Source organism: Hyla sarda, chromosome 3, assembly GCF_029499605.1.
Source record: "Hyla sarda isolate aHylSar1 chromosome 3, aHylSar1.hap1, whole genome shotgun sequence".
In the NCBI taxonomy this organism is placed as follows: Eukaryota; Metazoa; Chordata; class Amphibia; order Anura; family Hylidae; genus Hyla; species Hyla sarda.
In genome coordinates, this window is record NC_079191.1 from 12,906,571 (window position 1) to 12,927,407 (window position 20,837).

A 20,837-nucleotide genomic window follows, 5' to 3' on the forward strand; every position below is an offset into this window, starting at 1 on the left:
TTTATTTTTTATTCAACTGGTGCCAGAAAGTTAAACAGATTTGTAAATGACTACTATTAAAAAATCTTAATCCTTCCTGTACTTATTAGCTGCTGAATACTACAGCGGAAATTATTTTCTTTTTGAAACACAGAGCTCTCTGCTGACATCACGACCACAGTGCTCTCTGCTGACACCTGTGTCCATTTTAGGAACTGCCCAGAACAGCATATGTTTGCTATGGGGATTTCCTTTTTCCTAAATGGACAGAGATGTCAGCAGAGAGCACTGTGGTCGTGATGTCAGCAGAGAGCTCTGTGTTTCAAACGGAAAAGAATTTAAACTGTAGTAGTCAGCAGCAGCAAGTACTGGAAGGATTAAGATTTTTTTAATAGAAGTCATTTACAAATCTGTTTAACTTTCTGGCACCAGTTGATTTAAAAAAAAAAAGAAAAAAGTTTTTCACCGGAGCACCCCTTTAAACAGATTTGTAAATGACTTCTGTTTAAAAACCTTATTCCTTCCAGTACTTATCAGCTGCTGTATACTACAGAGGAAGTTGTGTAGTTCTGACTAGAGATGAGCGAACTTACAGTAAATTTGATTCTTCACGAACTTCTCGGCTCGGCGGTTGCTGACTTTTCCTGCATAAATTAGTTCAGCTTTCCAGTGCTCCGGGGGGCTGGAAAAGGTGGATACAGTCCTAGGAAAGAGTCTCCTAGGACTGTATCCACCTTTTCCAGCCCACCGGAGCACCAGAAAGCTGAACTAATTTATGCAGGAAAAGTAATCAACTGCCGAGCCGAAAAGTTTGTGACGAATCGAATTTACTGTAAATTCGCTCATCTCTAGTTCTGACCACAGCGCTCTCTGCTGACACCTATGTCCATTTTAGGAACTGTCCAGAGAAGGATAGATTTGCTATGGGGATTTGCTCCTACTCTGGACAGTCCCTGACACGGACAGAGGTGTCATCAGAGAGCAACTGTGGTCAGACAGAAACGAAATTGTAAAAGAAAAGAACTTCCTCTGAACATAGAGCAGCTAATAAGTACTGGAAGGGTTGAGATTTTTCAATAGAAGTCATTAACAAATCTGTTTAACTTTCTGGCACCAGTTGATTTAAAAAAAAAAAAAAAAAAATGTTTTCCACCGGAGTACCCCTTTAATAAATTTTTTGGGTTTGAAAATATTTTGGGTTCACCCAAAATCACTGACACGTTGACCCAAAATCACTGACATACTTTGACATGATGTGATATCTTACTTTATTTTATTGCTTTAATATATATATATATATATATATATATATATATATATATATATATATATATATTACAATAATAAGTAAATACAAAATTTACAAAAAGAAATTCCAAGGTAAAAAAAATTTAAAAAAAAAATCAATCTCTCTCTAATGTTCCTGAAATGATCTTGACCTTGGTTGAACTCTCGGTCACGTATCATGTATTTTACATGAATGACACTTTCATAATTAATAAGACAAACAGGAGCCGGGCCCCTGGGGGGAGGAACCTTTTCTGCTTTGTGATATTTCATTTGATTTTATGTGAATAATTGCTGCGTCTCCTGCCGATCCCGCACTGTACACTGCGCCCCCCACGTCTGCTCCACTAAGGGGGGAAAAGAATCCTATATTTCCACATTGACTGCCTACGGCTGGGATTTGTTGACTTCTAACACATACCGTATTTATCGGGGTATACCACGCACCGGCCTATAACACGCACCCTCATTTTACCAAGGATATTTGGGTAAAAAAAGTTTTTTACCCAAATATCCATGGTAAAATGAGGGTGCGTGTGTGCGCGTGTATACCCCGATACACCCCCAGGAAAGGCAGGGGGAGAGAGGCCGTCGCTGCCCGCTTCTCTCCCCCTGCCTTCCCTGGGGTCTAGAGCCCTGCTGCAGCCGCTTCTGGCTATCGGCGCCGCTGCCCGTTCTGTCCCCCTGACTATCGGTACCGGCGCCCCATTGCCGGCGCCAATAGCCAGGGGGAGAGAAGCGGCGCCGACAGCCAGGGGGAGAGAAGGGGCAGCGGCACCCATTGCCGGCGCCGCTGCCCCGTTGCCTCCCCCATCCCCGGTGGCATAATTACCTGGGTCGGGTCCGCGCTGCTCCAGGCCTCCGGCGCGCGTCCCCTGCGTTGTTGCTATGCGCTGCACGGCGCGGCACATGACGTCAGTGCGCCGCACCGTGCATAGCAACGACGCAGGGGACGCACGCAGGAGGCCTGCAGCAGCGCGGACCCGACCCAGGTAATTATGCCACCGGGGATGGGGGGAGGCAACGGGGCAGCGGCGCCTGCAATGGGTGCCGCTGCCCCTTCTCTCCCCCTGGCTGTCGGCGACGCTTCTCTCCCCCTGGGTACCGATAGTCAGGGGGACAGAACGGGCAGCGGCGCCGATAGCCAGGGGGGAGAGAAGGGCCGGCAGCAGGGCTCTAGACCCCAGGAAAGGCAGGGGGAGAAAAGCGGGCAGCGATGGCCTCTCTCCCCCTGCCTTTCCTGGGGGTGTATCAGGGTATAACACGCACATAGACTTTAGGCTAAAAAATTTTGCCTAAAAAGTGCGTGTTATACGCAGATAAATACGGTACCGTATTTTTCGCCATATAAGACGCACCCAATTTTAAAGGATGAAAATCTAGAAAAAAAAAGATTCTGAACCTTCAACCTGCGGACCTCCAGATGTTGCAAAACTACAACTCCCAGCATGCCCGGACAGCCAACGGCTGTCCGGGCATGCCGGGAGTTGTAGTTTTGCAACATCTGGAGGTCTACAGGTTGAAGACCACTGGTATAGGAGGTAATACTCATGTGTCCCCGCCGCTCCGGACCCGTCACCGCTGCCCTGGATGTCGCCCTCCATCGCTGTTGCCGCGTCCCCGTCGCTCCGGAACGTCTCTGCTGCCGGGTATCCTCGCTCTCCATCGCCGCCATCACGTCGCTACGCACGCCGCTCCTATTGGATGACGGGACGGCGTGATGACGACGAAGGAGGGCGCCGGCCATGCAGGGGATCCCGGCACGGAGCAGACACCATGGCAGGTAAGGTCCCTCCCGGTGTCTTGTAAGCTGTTCACCGCGACGGTCCCGAACAGCCCGACTGAGCAGCCGGGTTAGTGTCACTTTCCCTTCAGACGCGGCGGTCAGCTTTGATCGTCGCGTCTGAAGGGTTAATACAGGGCATCACCGCGATCGCTGATGTCCTGTATTAGCCGCGGGTCACGTCCGTTGATGGCCGCAGGGACCACCGCGATAGGACAGGGTTTTAATGTGTATTTGCCATATAAGACGCACCAACTCCCCCCCCCCCCCCCCAGTTTTACGGTGAAATACGGTGAAAAATACGGTAATTCCTATTTATTTTTGTGTTTTTATATAAAACTCGGTCCCAGATATACAGGACGCACATGCAGATGAGTTCACACTTTACTTTCTGCACGTTTCCGAATATAGGACGAACATTCGTTTATATGTTCGCGAAATAACGCAAATTCGAATATGGCCAATGCCGCTCATCACTATAGGCGAATATTCGCCAATATCGGCACTTCCAGAGGACACTGTTCCCCCCCCCCCCTTCTTTTAGGTAAAATATATAATCGCGCATGCGCACTATGCGAATTTCATTATGGATTTTAACATGGATAAAAAAAAAGGGACCGAACATAGCGAATATGCGAATTTCGCGAACATAGGACTAGTGATGAGCGGCATTGCCCATATTCGAATTCGCGATATTTTGCGAATATATAGACAAATATTCCTCCTATATTCGTGAATTTCGCGTATTTGTTATATTCGCATATTCGCGTATTCGAGGAAGAAAACAGTGAGGGGGGGGGGGGGGGGCAACTTTACTATTGGTTGCTGGGGATGTTGTTGATAACCTCTGACAAGTGTATTTGCTTCATTCTAATTGGCCCACAAGGGATAAGAAGGAATATGCGCATATTCACATATGCAAGAAAAAAGCGAAGAAAAAAGCGAATATTCACAATTTTAAATATATAGCGAATATATTCGCAATATTCACACATTTTTGATATTCGCGCTAAAAATTCAAAATGCGAATATTCGCGCCCAACACTACATAGGACGAATATTTGTCTGCAAAATATTGCGAATTCGAATATGGCCCCTGCCGCTCATCACTATAACTGATTTAATGTAGTTACAAAGTGACTCATTTTGTAATGTAGATAATATTTATATACAAAATGTTTACATCCTATGGAAGGGAAAAGAAAGCATAAAATCTGCAGAAAAAATAATTGTGCACCGTAAATAACACCATTAAATAGTCATGACTAGGCAGAGAGTAACACAAAGCGTACGCCGCAGCTGGAGACATTCATTTCCCCAGAACAATTAAGGGAATTAAACTCTGAAGATTTCCTAATAATGAATATTTTTCCGAGTGCGTCCTTCTCGGTGGGAAATCTTCTGGAGGGACCCACGGGGCCCCAAACACTCAAAAGAGGGAAAATCAATTTGGAAGAAGCGGCTTCAGTTCTGCGCCCGGTATAATCCCGACAAGGACAAGTGTCACTTCATCTAGACTATAAAACAAGCACAATTGCCGAGTGCCCTTTAGCGCTCACCCCCCTGCTGATCCTTCGCTGGTAATTACACATTCATTTTTCTTAATTCTATTCAACTATTACGGAAGCTGCGTTCCGGGGAAAGCCTCAAGATTCCGAAACGAGAGGCTGCGAGACGCAGATAAAGAGGGAACCGGGGATGTAGTTCACGTGGCAGAGGCTGCTTTAATGTTCCTATAATATAGTGGAATAAATCTAAATAATTGTTTTTATAGTAATTATTAATGTTACTCGCGAATATTCGCAAAGCGAATTTTATTCACGAATATCGCACATTCGCGAATTCACGAATATTCGCGACTATAGCGCTATATATTCGTAATTACGAATATTTTATATGCTAATTTTCACATATGTTAATTTTCGCATTCGCGCATTTTCGCATATGCGAAAATAAAACGAGAATATTACGAATATGCGAATAAATGACGAATATTCGTCCATATATTCGCAAATATTCGCGAATTCGAATATGGCCTATGCCGCTCAACACTAGTAATTATTCAATATATGAGTGGACTTTATTAATTAAAAATAAAGTCTAAAGGGGTAGCACCCCCCCCCCCCAAAAAAAAAAATTTTTTTTAACCCCTTAAGGACCCAGCCCAAATATACCTTAAGGACCCAGCCATTTTTTTAACATCTGACCACTGTCACTTTAAACATTAATAACTCTGGGATGCTTTTACCTTTCATTCTTATTCCGAGATTGTTTTTTCGTGACATATTCTACTTTATGTTAGTGGTAAAATTTTGTCGATACTTGCATCATTTCTTGGTGAAAAATTCCAAAATTTGATGAAAAAATTGAAAATTTTGCATTTTTTTAACTTTGAAGCTCTCTGCTTGTAAGGAAAATGGATATTCCAAATAAATTATACATTGATTCACATATACAATATGTCTACTTTATGTTTGCATCATAAAATTGACGTGTTTCTACTTTTGGAAGACATCAGAGGGCTTCAAAGTTCAGCAGCAATTTTCCAATTTTTCACAAAATTTTCAAAATCGGAATTTTTCAGGGACCAGTTCAGTTTTGAAGTGGATTTGAAGGGCCTTCATATTAGAAATACCCCACAAATGACCACATTATAAAAACTGCACCCCTCAAAGTATTCAAAATGACATTCAGTAAGTGTGTTAACCCTTTAGGTGTTTCACAGGAATAGCAGCAAAGTGAAGGAGAAAGTTCAAAATCTTCATTTTTTACACTCGCATGTTCTTGTAGACCCAGTTTTTGAATTTTTACAAGGGGTAATAGATGAAACATCCCCCCAAAATTTGTAACCCAATTTCTCTCGAGTAAGGAAATAGCTCATATGTGTATGTCAAGTGTTCGGCGGGTGCACTAGAGGGCTCAGAAGGGAAGGAGCGACAATAGGATTTTGGAGAGTGAATTTTGCTGAAATGGTTTTTGGGGGGCATGTCACATTTAGGAAGCCCCTATGGTGCCAGAACAGCAGAAAACCCCAACATGGCATACCATTTTGGAAACTAGACCCCTCAAGGCACGTAACAAGGGGTCCAGTGAGCCTTAACACCACACAGGTGTTTGACGACTTTTCGTTAAAGTCGGATGTGTAAATGAAAAAAAAATTTTTTTCACTAAAGTGCAGTTTTTCCCCCAAATTAAAAATTTTTACAAAGGGTAATGGGAGAAAATGCCCCCCCAAATTTGTAACCCCATCTCTTCTGAGTATGGAAATACCCCATGTTAGGATGTAAAATGCTTTGCGGGCAAACTACAATGCTCAGAAGAGAAGGAGTCACATTTGGCTTTTTGAAAGCAACTTTTGCTGAAATGGTTTTTTGGGGGCATGTCGCATTTAGGAAGCCCCTGTGGTGCCAGAACAGCAAAAAATACCCACATGGCATACTATTTTGGAAACTACACCCCTCAAGGAACGTAACAAGGGGTCCGCTGAGCCTTAACACCCCACAGGTGTTTGACGACTTTTCGTTAAAGTTGGATGTGTAAATGAAAAATTTTTTTTTTTTTACTAAAATGCAGTTTTTCCCCAAAATTTTACATTTTTACAAGGGGTAATAGGAGAAAATGACCCCCAAAATGTGTAACCCCATTTCTTCTGAGTATGGAAATACCCCATGTTAGGACGTAAAATGCTCTGCTGGCGAACTACAATGCTCAGAAGAGGAGGAGCGCCATTGAGCTTTTGGAAAGATAATTAGTTTGGAATGGTAGTCAGGGGCCATGTGCGTTTACAAAGCCCCCGTGGTGCCAGAACAGTGGAACCCCCCACATGTGACCCCATTTTGGAAACTACACCCCTCACAGAATTTAATAAGGGGTGCAGTGAGTATTTACACCCCACAGAACTTTGGAACAGTGGGCTGTGCAAATGAAAAAGTTTATTTTTCATTTTTACGGACCACTGTTCCAAAAATCTGTCAGACATCTGTGGGGCGTAAATTCTCAATGTACCCCTTATTACATTACGTGAGGGGTGTAGTTTCCAAAATGGGGTCACATGTGTCGGGGGTCCATTGTTCTGGCACTATGGGGGCTTTGTAAACACATGTGGCCTTCAATTCCGGACAAATTTTCTGTACAAAATCCCAATGGCGCTCCTTCTCTCTTGAGCATTGTAGTTCGCCCGCAGAACCCTTTAATTTACATATGGGGTATGTTCTTACTCAGAAGAGATGGGTTTACAAATTTGGGGGGCTTTTTTCCTATTTCCCGATGTGAAAATGAAAAATTTAGGGTAACACCAGCATTTTAGTGAAAAAAATATAATTTTTTTCATTTTCCCATCCAACTTTAATGAAAATTCGTCAAACACCTGTGGGGTGTTCAGGCTCACTATACCCCTTGTCACGTTCGGTGAGGGGTGTAGTTTCCAAAATGGGGTCACATGTGGGTATTTTTTTTTTTTTTTGCGTTTGTCAGAACCGCTGTAAAATCAGCCACCCCTGTGCAAATCACCAATTTAGGCCTCAAATGTACATGGTGCACTCTCACTCCTGAGCCTTGTTGTGTGCCCGCAGAGCATTTTACGCCCACATCTGGGGTATTTCTGTACTCAGGAGAAATTGCGTTACAAATTTTGGGGGTCTTTTTTTCCTTTTACCGCTTGTGGAAATAAAAAGTATGGGGCAACACCAGCATGTTAGTGTAAAAAAATTTGAAAAATGTTACACTAACAGGCTGGTGTAGCCCCCAACTTTTCCTTTTCACAAGCGGTAAAAGGAAAAAAAGCCCCCCAAAATTTGTAGTGTAATTTCTCCCGAGTACGGAGATACCCCATATGTGGCCCTAAACTGTTTCCTTGAAATACGACAGGGCTCCGAAGTAAGAGAGCACCATGCGCATTTGAGGACTAAATTAGGGATTGCATAGGGGTGGACATAGGGGTATTCTACGCCAGTGATTCCCAAACAGGGTGCCTCCAGCTGTTGCTAAACTCCCAGCATTCCTGGACAGTCAGTGGCTGTCCAGAAATGCTGGGAGTTGTTGTTTTGCAACAGCTGGAGGCTCCGTTTTGGAAACCCTGCCATACAAGACGTTTTAAATTGTTTATTGGGGGGGGGGGGGCAGTGTAAGGGGTGTATATGTAGTGTTTTACCCTTTATTAGGTGTTAGTGTAGTGTAGTGTTTTTAGGGTACATTCACACTGGCGGGTTACGGTGAATTTCCCGCTAGGAGTTTGCACTGCGGCAAAGAATTTGCCGCAGCCCAAACTTGAAGCAGGAAATTTACTGTAAACCCGCCTATGTGAATGTACCCTGTACGTTCACATGGGGGGGCAAACCTCCAGCTGTTTCAAAACTACAACTCGCAGCATGTACTGACAGACCGTGCATGCTGGGAGTTGTAGTTTTGCAACAGCTGGAGGCACACTGGTTGGAAAACCTTCAGTTAGGTTCTGTTACCTAACTCAATATTTTCCAACCAGTGTGCCTCCAGCTGTTGCAAAACTACAATTCCCAGCATGTACCAATCACCGAAGGGCATGCTGGGAGATGTAGTTATGCAATAGCTGGAGGTACCCAACTACAACTGCCAGCATGCCGAGACAGCTGTTTGCTTTCTGGGCATGCTGGGAATTGCAGTTTTGCAACATCTGGAGAGCTACAGTTTTTAGACCACTGCACAGTGATCTCCAAACTGTGGACCTCCAGATGTTGCAAAACTACAACTCCCAGCATGTCCAGACAACAAACAGCTATGTGGGCATGCTAGGAGTTGTAGTTTTGCAACATCTGGAGGGATATAGTTTAGAGACCACTGTATAGTGGTCTCAAACTGCAGCCCTCCAGCTGTTGCAAAACTACATATTCCAGCATGCCCAAACAGCTGTCTGGGCATGCTGGGAGTTGTAGTTTTGCAACATCTGGAGGGCTACAGTTAGAGACCACGGTCTCAGACTGTAGCCCTCCAGATCTACTTACCGGCTTCCGTAGGATCCCGGCAGCCGTCCTCTTCAGACGCACGTGACGTCGCCCGCCGATCAACGTCGCCGCAGCCTCCGGACGGGTAAGTGGACGTCGGCGCCCGGTCCCCTTCGGTTCCCCGTTCTGCCCCGCCTATTGTGGGAGGGCAGGACGGGGAAAACGAAAGTTAACCCCCCGCCCCTGGTCTGCTATTGGTCGTCGCCTCTGACGATCAGTAGCAGACCAATAGCAGGGATAGGAGGGGTGGCAACTCTGCCACCTCACTCCTATGCCTACAGGGGGGTCGTGGGTGTCTTAGACAACCGCGATCCCCCTTCTATTCCAGGTCACCGGGTCACAATAGACCCGTATGACCCGGAATCGGCGCAAATCGCAAGTGTGAATTCACTTGCGATTTGCGCCGATCGCCGACGGGGGGGGGGGTCTGATGACCCCCCTGGGCATTTGCACGGGGTGCCTGCTGATTGATATCAGCAGTCACCCCGGCCCGGTCCCCGCGCGGCGGGGACCGAAATTCCCACGGGCGTATGGATACGCCCTGGGTCCTTAAGTACCAGGACGTCAAGGCGTATCCATACGCCCTAGGTCCTTAAGTGGTTAAACGTACCTGTATATACTTGTATATACTCGAGTATTAGCCGACCTGAATATAAGCCGAGGCCCCTACTTTCACCCCCAAAACCTGGGAAAACTTATTGACTCGAGTATAAGCCTAGGGGGAAAAATACATCATCCCGTCTGTCATCATCCAGACCCCCCCCTGTCATCATCATCCCCTGTCAACCCCCCCATCATCCAGACCTCCCCCTGTCATCATCATCCCCTGTAAACCCCCCCCCCCATCATCCAGACCCCCCCTGTCATCATCATCCCCTGTCAACCCCCCCCATCATCCAGACCCCCATCATCATCACCCCCAATCTATATCACCCTGTCATCATTCAGACCGCCCCCTCCGTCATCATATAGGTCCCCCTCGTTGTCTACTCACCTCCCCAGTTCTCTCGGTACTGTTGCTTAGTAGCTGCAGGGACCGTCCGCATTCCGGTGGGGAGGGTGAGCCGGTCTGGGCCGTCCATCTTCACCAGGAGCAGCGAAGATGGACGGCCCGGCCAACCCATACTCCCCCCCAACGGTATATTTAATTTTTTTTCACTTGAGTATAAGCTGAGGGGGGCATTTTCAGTACGAAAAATTGGTAAATGGTAGTTGGTTTCTTGATATGGTGTTCGGTCGCCCAAGTGTCAAACTTTTATTTTTAATGGGGTCCTCTGCTTTGGACTATTCCTACGTGCTAGAAAGGTTTCTGGACAGCAGATCCCAATGTGACTCCCCACTGGTTGGAACCCCCAGTGATTAGATATCTGTGGGAAATCTGGCAGTATGACTTAAATTTTTCTGCAGCGCCACCACAGGGGAAATTAAGCATTACACAGTGCCCATTCAACTCAATGTCTTGTCTGTGTAATGCTGGACAGGGCAGGTCCTCCAGACACTCTTTGTATCTGCTCTCCCATGGTACTGTGACTTCTTCATTGTTTATCCAACCATAGTGTCTTGTGTAAACTTGCGGCTGTGTCTTGTAGAAGGTTGGACCCCAATCGATCAAAGATAAGATGCCCATTTTATATGGTACAAAGCTCTCCTCCTGAAGGAGATGCAAACTTAAAGGGGTACTCCGCCACTAGTCATCTTATGCTCTATCCAAAGGCGATGCGGGGCGGAGGCTCGTGACGTCACGGTCATGCCCCGACAATGCAAATCTATGGGAGGGGGGGCGTGACGGCCGCCACTCCCCCTCCCATAGACTTTCATTGAGGGTGCGTGGCCACGACATCATGAGAGGGGCGCAGCCGTGACATCACAAGCCTCTGGAGCTCGCGATCAGACATCTTATCCCCTATCCTTTGGATGGGGATAAGATGTCTAGGGGAAGAGTACCCCTTTAAGGTAACTACCCTGTGAGTGTCAGGATCCGAATACTGTGAGGACACTGGTGGTGGATCCTCTGTGTCAGTGGGGTGATGACATGGGCCGTACCAGGGGAACGGAGTCTAAGGGGTTACTGGTTTTCACCAGAGCCCGCCGCAAAGCGGGATGGACTTGCAGCGGCAGGTAACCCCCAGGTCGTTCCACCCGATAGCGACTCAACCTCACTGACGGCTGAGACATGCGCGGTACAAGGGATTAGGCAAGAGCAAGGTCGGACGTAGCAGAAGGTCAGGGCAGGCAGCAAGGATCGTAGTCAGGGGCAACGGCAGAGGGTCTGGAACACTGGCTTGGAACATACACTAAACGCTTTCACTGGCACAAGGCAACAAGATTCGGCAATACTGGGAAGGGGAAGTGAGGTAATATAGGGAGGACACAGGTGTGAGCACTAATTGGGCCAGGCGCCAATCAGTGGCGCACTGGCCCTTTAAATCGCAGAGAGCCGGCGCGCACGCGCCCTAGGAAGCGGGGCCGCGCGCGCCGGGACTGAGCCGTCGGGGAACAGGACGGGTGAGGAGACCGGGATGCGAGCCGCGAGCGGGCGCGTCCCGCTACGCGGGTCGCATCCCCGCCGGTGACATAAATGCAGCGCTCCCGGTCAGCGGGTCTAATGGGGGCGCTGCAAGAAGGTGAATGCCGCGAGCGCTCCGGGGAGGAGCAGGGACCCGGAGCGCTCGGCGTAACAGTGAGTCAATGTCCGACCCATAAAAAGGCCTTAGAACCTGACTACCACGTCAATTGTACACCACTAGGGTATGATTTATGTTGTTGTGTTTGACAACATGTATATTGTAGAGTAAAAAATAGAAGACGAGCACTCGGCACTAGGGTCCTGCTAGTGGAGATGGGACATAATAAACAGGAGCCTGTACTGTAAACTGGGCGGTGCAAAGCAGCAACAGACAAAAACGATGTAGATGTAGAGAGAAAAATGACAGCGCAGCACTGAGTGATGCGCTGTCATTTTTCTCTCTACATCAACATGTATATTGTGTTCTCCACGTGTACCATGGGCCCTATTCTGGGATCACAACCTTATCTCATTGTTATTCCCTTGACTGTTAAGTATGGACCTGAAGAAGAAAGTGACAGTGCATTCGAAACGCGTTATCCTTGGACAGAAATAGGGGTTTTGGTAATTGCCCACTTTGGATGTTTTTTTTTTTGTGTTGGTATCTGCGGCCTCAATCATTGTGTAATGTTATTAAAGCATGAAATAAATGTTTTATCTTGTATTGTCCAGAACTTTTCTCATCGACCTCGTGAACCGATTGTCCTCCATGTTTTCGCTCTCTCATCGTTCTTGACTTGTTTGGTCAGTGTCGGCCGAGTTCATTCTCCGTGACTGAATGAAGTGGGAGCTCATGTTTTATGAAACACATTAGAAGAGAAATGTCTCTGTACATTAAGTCACCGTAAAGGATAATTCTGGATATTCGACCTGACAAGTCGTACACTTGTAAATGCTGAATTATTGAGGATTTGTAGCACTCAGTCCATGAGAAAACAACGGGGGCAGGAGAACTAGAATATGAACGTCTTTCTTTTCTTTTTCTTTCTTTCGTTCGTTTTACTTTTTCCTTATGTTTATACTTTCTCTTTTTTTCTTTCTTATTTCTTTTTTTTTCCTTTTCTTTCCTTTTTTGTTTCTTTCATTTTTGTTCTACTTTTCTTTTTCTTTTTCTATCTTTCTTTTTTCTTATTCTTCCTTTTTTCTTTTTTTTTTTTGTTTCTTTATTTCATCCTTTTTTCATGATTTTTTTTCAATCTTTCTCTTTTTTCTATCTTTTTTTTTTCTTTTTAATCTGTCTCTGTCAGCCATCGGCTGTCCTGCATGCTGGGAGTTGTAGTTTTGCAACATCTGGAGGTCCGCAGGTGTGAGACCACTGCAGTAGCCCATTAGTTCCCTATACCATTAAAGAAGGGAGGGCTCAATATTCGCGAATATGCGCATATGCGAAGAGCAGAGAGGGATGATCAGTGATCAATGGGATGTGTACTGTGAAAAAAAGGCCAATATTCGTAATTGCAAATATATTGTGCTATATTCGCATATTCGCCATTAAAATTTGAATTTGGAATATTCGCGAGCAACACTATTTGAGACCCCTGCTGTGAAGTAAATATGAAAAAAAACAACACCACACTGAAAAAAATATTTTATTACAAAAAACACTCCCCCCACATCCAGCCATTTTTGAAGAAACTCAGGTCATCGACGTAGTCCACAGGATACACGTATCTGAAACAAGAAAAGCACGGAAAATGGGACATTACAAAACATTTTTTGCGCTCTCCACTGGGGAGAGCACCCATAAAGCAGTGTGTTCCCAAACAGCCTTTGGCCATCTGGGAATGATGGGAGCTGTAGATTAACAACAGCTGGAGGCTCCCTCTTTGGGAAGACAATGTCAGAAAGGGTCCGTTCACATTATACATTTTTAACATACTATTTTAAAACAAAAGGGCATGCTAAAAACAAATAATGGGAACAGAGCCATTCTTAACCCTGTCATTGGAGGCTGTGTCTTCTTGTGTAGTCTAGGGTGATGTCTAGGGGAGGGGGATGATGGAGGTGCTACTACTGGGAGGGGGGTTTGCTGGTGGATGATGAGGGTGCTACTGCTACCCCCCCCCCCCCCCCCGGCAGTGGTACCATCATCATCCATCGGTAGCACCATCCTCCTGGCAGTAGCACCCCCATCATCCACCAGCAACACCCCCTTCCCCCCCCCCCCAGCAATAGCACCCCTCATCATCCATCAGCTGTTGTGCTATTACCACAGGTAGGATAGGTGGTGTTTCTGGTGGATGATGAGGGTGCTACTGCCAGGAGGATGGTGCTGCCAATGGATGATGGCAGTAGCACCCTCATCATCCACCAGCAACACCCCCCCCCAGTAGTAGCACCCCCATCATCCACCAGCAACCCCCCCCCCCCCTCCAGCAGTAGCGTAACACCCCTAATCCTCCATTAACTGATGCATCAGGGGGTGAATGACAGGAGTGCTATGACAGGAGTGCTACTGCCGGCAGAGGGGGGGGGGGGGGAAATGGGTGTTGCTGGTGGATGATGAGGGTGCTACGCCCATCCCCCCCCCCCCCCCCGGCAATAGCACCCCCAGCATGTACTGCTACCGCTGGGGGCGTTGTTGCTGGTGGATGATGAGGGGGCTATTGCCGGGGGGGGGGGGGGGGGCGTAGTACCCTCATCATCCACCAGCAACAACACCCCCAGCGGTAGCAGTACATGCTGGTGGATGATGGGGGTGCTACTGCTGGGGGGGGGGGGGGCGTAGCACCCTCATCATCCACCAGCAACACCCATTTCCCCCCCCTCTGCCGGCAGTAGCAATCCTGTCATAGCACGCATCAGTTAATGGAGGATGAGGGGTGCTACTGCTGGAGGGGGGGTTGCTGGTGGATGATGGGGGTGCTAATACTGGGGGTGGTGTTGCTGGTGGATGATGAGGGTGCTATTGCCCCCCCCCCTCCACGGCAGTAGCTTGCCTAGAGCCCCCAGCACTCCCTTTTTTCCTGGCAGTAGCTTGCTTACCAGGGTAACTCTTACCGGCTGGCTTGCTGGCATACCGCGTGATGGCTTCTTCGTTCCGTCGTGGTCTGACTAACCAGCACTGGTTTAGCTTTGACCAAGAAGATCAGTGTGGACCAGTCACGCCGGCACCTCTCCCCAAGCTCTGCCCAGCCAGCAGCGGAAGAGTGATAGCAGAGCTATCTGAGGAGTCGGGGGAGGGGGGGGGGGTGCTGGCTGAGCAAACGGGCACAGTTATCTGAGGACCTGGGGGGGTGCTAGTGGAGCAAATGGATGCAGTTAGAAGTCAGAAAGGGGTCATCCGATTCATGCTGCTTGTGCCAAATCCTGTCCCTTCCATCAACATGGTGCCCCAGAGATCTGGATCCATCTGACCAGGCCATGTTTCTCCACAGAGATCTGGATCCATCTGACCAGGCCATGTTTCTCTACAGAGATCTGGATCCATCTGACCAGGACATGTTTCTTCACATAGATCTGGATCCATCTGACCAGGCCATGTTTCTCTATAGAGATCTGGATCCATCTGACCAGGCCATGTTTCTCTATAGAGATCTGGATCCATCTGACCAGGCCATGTTACTCCACAGAGATCTGGATCCATCTGACCAGGCCATGTTTCTCCACAGCAATCTGGATCCATCTGACCAGGCCATGTTTCTCCACAGCAATCTGGATCCATCTGACCAGGCCATGTTTCTCCATAGAGATCTGGATCCATCTGACCAGGCCATGTTTCTCCACAGAGATCTGGATCCATCTGACCAGGCCATGTTTCTACACAGAGATCTGCATCCATCTGACCAGGTCATGTTACTCCACAGAGATCTGGATCCATCTGACTACGCCATGTTTCTTCACATAGATCTGGATCCATCTGACAAGGCCATGTTTCTCTATAGAGATCTGGATCCATCTGACCAGGCCATGTTTCTCCTCAGAGATCTGGATCCATCTGACTAGGCCATGTTTCTCCACAGAGATCTGGATTCATCTGACAAGGCCATGTTTCTCCACAGAGATCTGGATCCATCTGACCAGGCCATGTTTCTCCTCAGAGATCTGGATCCGTCTGACTAGGCCATGTTACTTCACAGAGATCTGGATCCATCTGACCAGGCCATGTTTCTTCACATAGAACTTGACCCATCTGACTAGGCCATGTTTCTCCACAGAGGTCTGAATGCATCTGACCAGGTCATGTTTCTCTATAGAGATCTGGATCCATCTGACCAGGCCATATTTCTCCTCAGGGATCTGGATCCATCTGACCAGGCCATGTTTCTTCACATAGAACGGGACCCATCTGACCAGGTCATGTTTCTCCACAGAGGTCTGAATGCATCTGACCAGGTCATGTTTCTCTATAGAGATCTGGATCCATCTGACCAGGCCATGTTTCTCCTAAGAGATCTGGATCAATCTGACCAGGCCATGTTACTCCACAGAGATCTGGATCCATCTGACCAGGCCATGTTTCTCCACAGAGATCTGGATCCATCTGACCAGGCCACGTTTCTCTATAGAGATCTGGATCCATCTGACCAGGCCATGTTTCTCCATAGAGATCTGGATCCATCTGACCAGGCCATGTTTCTCCATAGAGATCTGGATCCATCTGAACAGGCCATGTTTCTTCACATAGATCTGTATCCATCTGACCAGGCCATGTTTCTCTATAGAGATCTGGATCCATCTGACCAGGCCATGTTTCTCTATAGAGATCTGGATCCATCTGATCAGGCCATGTTTCTCCTCATAGATCTGGATCCATCTGACCAGGCCATGTTTCTTCACATAGATCTGTATCCATCTGACCAGGCCATGTTTCTCTATAGAGATCTGGATCCATCTGACCAGGCCATGTTTCTCTATAGAGATCTGGATCCATCTGATCAGGCCATGTTTCTCCACAGAGATCTGGATCCATCTGACCAGGCCATGTTTCTACACAGAGATCTGCATCCATCTGACCAGGTCATGTTACTCCACAGAGATCTGGATCCATCTGACTACGCCATGTTTCTTCACATAGATCTGGATCCATCTGACAAGGCCATGTTTCTCTATAGAGATCTGGATCCATCTGACCAGGCCATGTTTCTCCTCAGAGATCTGGATCCATCTGACTAGGCCATGTTTCTCCACAGAGATCTGGATCCATCTGACAAGGCCATGTTTCTCTATAGAGATCTGGATCCATCTGACCAGGCCATGTTACTCCACAGAGATCTGGATCCATCTGACCAGGCCATGTTTCTCCTCAGAGATCTGGATCCGTCTGACTAGGCCATGTTACTTCACAGAGATCTGGATCCATCTGACCAGGCCATGTTTCTTCACATAGAACTTGACCCATCTGACTAGGCCAGGTTTCTCCACAGAGGTCTGAATGCATCTGACCAGGTCATGTTTCTCTATAGAGATCTGGATCCATCTGACCAGGCCATGTTTCTCCTCAGAGATCTGGATCCATCTGACCAGGCCATATTTCTCCTCAGAGATCTGGATCCATCTGACCAGGCCATGTTTCTTCACATAGAACGGGACCCATCTGACCAGGTCATGTTTCTCCACAGAGGTCTGAATGCATCTGACCAGGTCATGTTTCTCTATAGAGATCTGGATCCATCTGACCAGGCCATGTTTCTCCTAAGAGATCTGGATCAATCTGACCAGGCCATGTTACTCCACAGAGATCTGGATCCATCTGACCAGGCCATGTTTCTCCACAGAGATCTGGATCCATCTGACCAGGCCACGTTTCTCTATAGAGATCTGGATCCATCTGACCAGGCCATGTTTCTCCATAGAGATCTGGATCCATCTGACCAGGCCATGTTTCTCCATAGAGATCTGGATCCATCTGAACAGGCCATGTTTCTTCACATAGATCTGTATCCATCTGACCAGGCCATGTTTCTCTATAGAGATCTGGATCCATCTGACCAGGCCATGTTTCTCTATAGAGATCTGGATCCATCTGATCAGGCCATGTTTCTCCTCATAGATCTGGATCCATCTGACCAGGCCATGTTTCTTCACATAGATCTGTATCCATCTGACCAGGCCATGTTTCTCTATAGAGATCTGGATCCATCTGACCAGGCCATGTTTCTCTATAGAGATCTGGATCCATCTGATCAGGCCATGTTTCTCCACAGAGATCTGGATCCATCTGACCAGGCCATGTTTCTACACAGAGATCTGCATCCATCTGACCAGGTCATGTTACTCCACAGAGATCTGGATCCATCTGACTACGCCATGTTTCTTCACATAGATCTGGATCCATCTGACAAGGCCATGTTTCTCTATAGAGATCTGGATCCATCTGACCAGGCCATGTTTCTCCTCAGAGATCTGGATCCATCTGACTAGGCCATGTTTCTCCACAGAGATCTGGATCCATCTGACAAGGCCATGTTTCTCTATAGAGATCTGGATCCATCTGACCAGGCCATGTTACTCCACAGAGATCTGGATCCATCTGACCAGGCCATGTTTCTCCTCAGAGATCTGGATCCGTCTGACTAGGCCATGTTACTTCACAGAGATCTGGATCCATCTGACCAGGCCATGTTTCTTCACATAGAACTTGACCCATCTGACTAGGCCAGGTTTCTCCACAGAGGTCTGAATGCATCTGACCAGGTCATGTTTCTCTATAGAGATCTGGATCCATCTGACCAGGCCATGTTTCTCCTCAGAGATCTGGATCCATCTGACCAGGCCATATTTCTCCTCAGAGATCTGGATCCATCTGACCAGGCCATGTTTCTTCACATAGAACGGGACCCATCTGACCAGGTCATGTTTCTCCACAGAGGTCTGAATGCATCTGACCAGGTCATGTTTCTCTATAGAGATCTGGATCCATCTGACCAGGCCATGTTTCTCCTAAGAGATCTGGATCAATCTGACCAGGCCATGTTACTCCACAGAGATCTGGATCCATCTGACCAGGCCATGTTTCTTCACATAGATCTGTATCCATCTGACCAGGCCATGTTTCTCTATAGAGATCTGGATCCATCTGACCAGGCCATGTTTCTCTATAGAGATCTGGATCCATCTGATCAGGCCATGTTTCTCCTCAGAGATCTGGATCCATCTGACCAGGCCATGTTTCTTCACATAGATCTGTATCCATCTGACCAGGCCATGTTTCTCTATAGAGATCTGGACCCATCTGACCAGGCCATGTTTCTCTATAAAGATCTGGACCCATCTGACCAGGCCATGTTTCTCAACCTCTAAGAGATCCCGTTTTTGCTCTTTTTGCTCCCAGTGGAGCCTCATCTTTCTGTTTCCCTTAGACACACTGGCACTGGAGCTGGTGGATCTTGGGTTGGGACATGTTAGATGGACACCAGCATTGTATTTCGGCTGCTGTTCTCTGTGAGCTCCTCAGAATCATTTCTAAAAAACCTCCTGTGACCCTTTTCGGTGATGAATTGTGACTTTAAACAGGATCTCCTTTCACTGGATGTTCTTCCATATACTCCATACAATCTCCAAACCTCTTTATGAGAAAACCCAACAAGGTTGGCCTTAAAATCCTGGCCCTCGATTAGTCAAACCCCCCCCCCCCCCCCCCCCCGATCAGGCCTGACTCCAAGTCACTCAGTTCACTAGAGTGTGCTACCAAATGTCAGGATTAATGATCAGTCCCAACCCAACCCTGGATGATACATTCCCTATAATGGATCCTTGATAGATGCTGCGCTCACAAAGAAGAATAGGCCTTCATTTAGTCAATGATTTGCCGGTCACGGGACCCAGAAGAAGTTTAGTCGCATTAGATTTAATTGGAGAACTAAATGATTCATAAATAATGGAATTTTTAAAAGTCATTATGATGATAAGAATCCTTTATATGTATTTTCTGGACGACTGCTTAGTGTATCACTAATCTTCTTGGCCATTACTTATCCCGAGCTGTACAAGTCACGTCACGACAGACAACAGAGAAAGGAAAGATAAAGGAGCCTGCCAGTGAGGCAGCCATGTTTGATCACCATGAAGGTCGGGATTCGGCACAGAATAGAGAAATCTGAGTAAACTTACAGATAATAACTGAGAAGACGACAAGAGAGTATCCAATACTTAAAGAGGTACTCCGCTTCTTAGCGTTCGGAACAAAATGTTCCGAACTCTTAGAGCCGGTGCCGAGGCTTGTGATGTCACACCCCGCCCCTTCAGTGCAAAACTATGGGAGGGGGTTGTGGCCGCCACACCCCCTCCCATAGACTTGCATTGAGGGGGTGAGGCGAGACATCACAAGGGCGCGGGGCTGTGACATCAAGAGCCCCGCTGCCAGCTCTACATTCGGAACATTTTGTTCTGAATGCTCAGCAGCAGAGTACCCATTTAAGAGGTTATCCAATTTCCCTGTCTGACATAGATCCCGGGGAAAATCTCATAGGAAACCAATCAATGACCTACCTACAAGTGGTCCCAGATCTTCTGTCTTCTTCCTGCTTCTGAGACAAGCTTTTGTTATAGGACCTGCTGGCTCAGCCAATCACTGGGTGCACCGATGTCTCATCTAGGCCAGTGATTGGCAGAGCCAGCAGGTCCTGCAATTAGTGCTCATCTCGGAAGCAGGAAGAAGAAGACAGAAGATTGGGAGACCGGATGAGCCAAATGGGAGCCATTGGGGATCAGGCCTTGGTAAGTATTGTTTTTTTTTCTAGTTTTTCCTGATACTAGCAGGATATTATATGGGTACTCCAATCATGAAAAAAACCTATCCAAAGGGAGGGGGGGGGGGGTCCAACAGCTGGGAGCCCTCCAGCAATCTCCAATTGGGGCTTGTCTTTTACCTTTGAGCCCTCTGGCCCCCAACGTCTTGTCTACTTGATCTGGTCAAGAAGAAAGATGATACCCAGCACTCACCAGTAATACTCATTGAATATTTTTTTATGCCATAGTGTAGTACAAGGACGCGTTTCGACGTGGGAGCCTTCCTCAGCTGTCTGCCTGCGGCAGACAGCTGAGGAAGGCTCCCACGCCGAAACGCGTGCTTGTACTACACTATGGCATAAAAAAATATCAATGAGTATTACTGGTGAGTGCTGGGTATCATCTTTCTTCTACCTTTGGCTTTACCCAATCTCGTGCACCACGGCAGATTCCACAGAAGTGCCCGACATATCTCGTCAGTGAAAGCTCACTCAGGCAATCACCAGCTGACTGATTCGGCAGGACACCCAAAGAGCTGATGATTGACTTAGCGGCCCATCACTGCTGAGATCAGGTT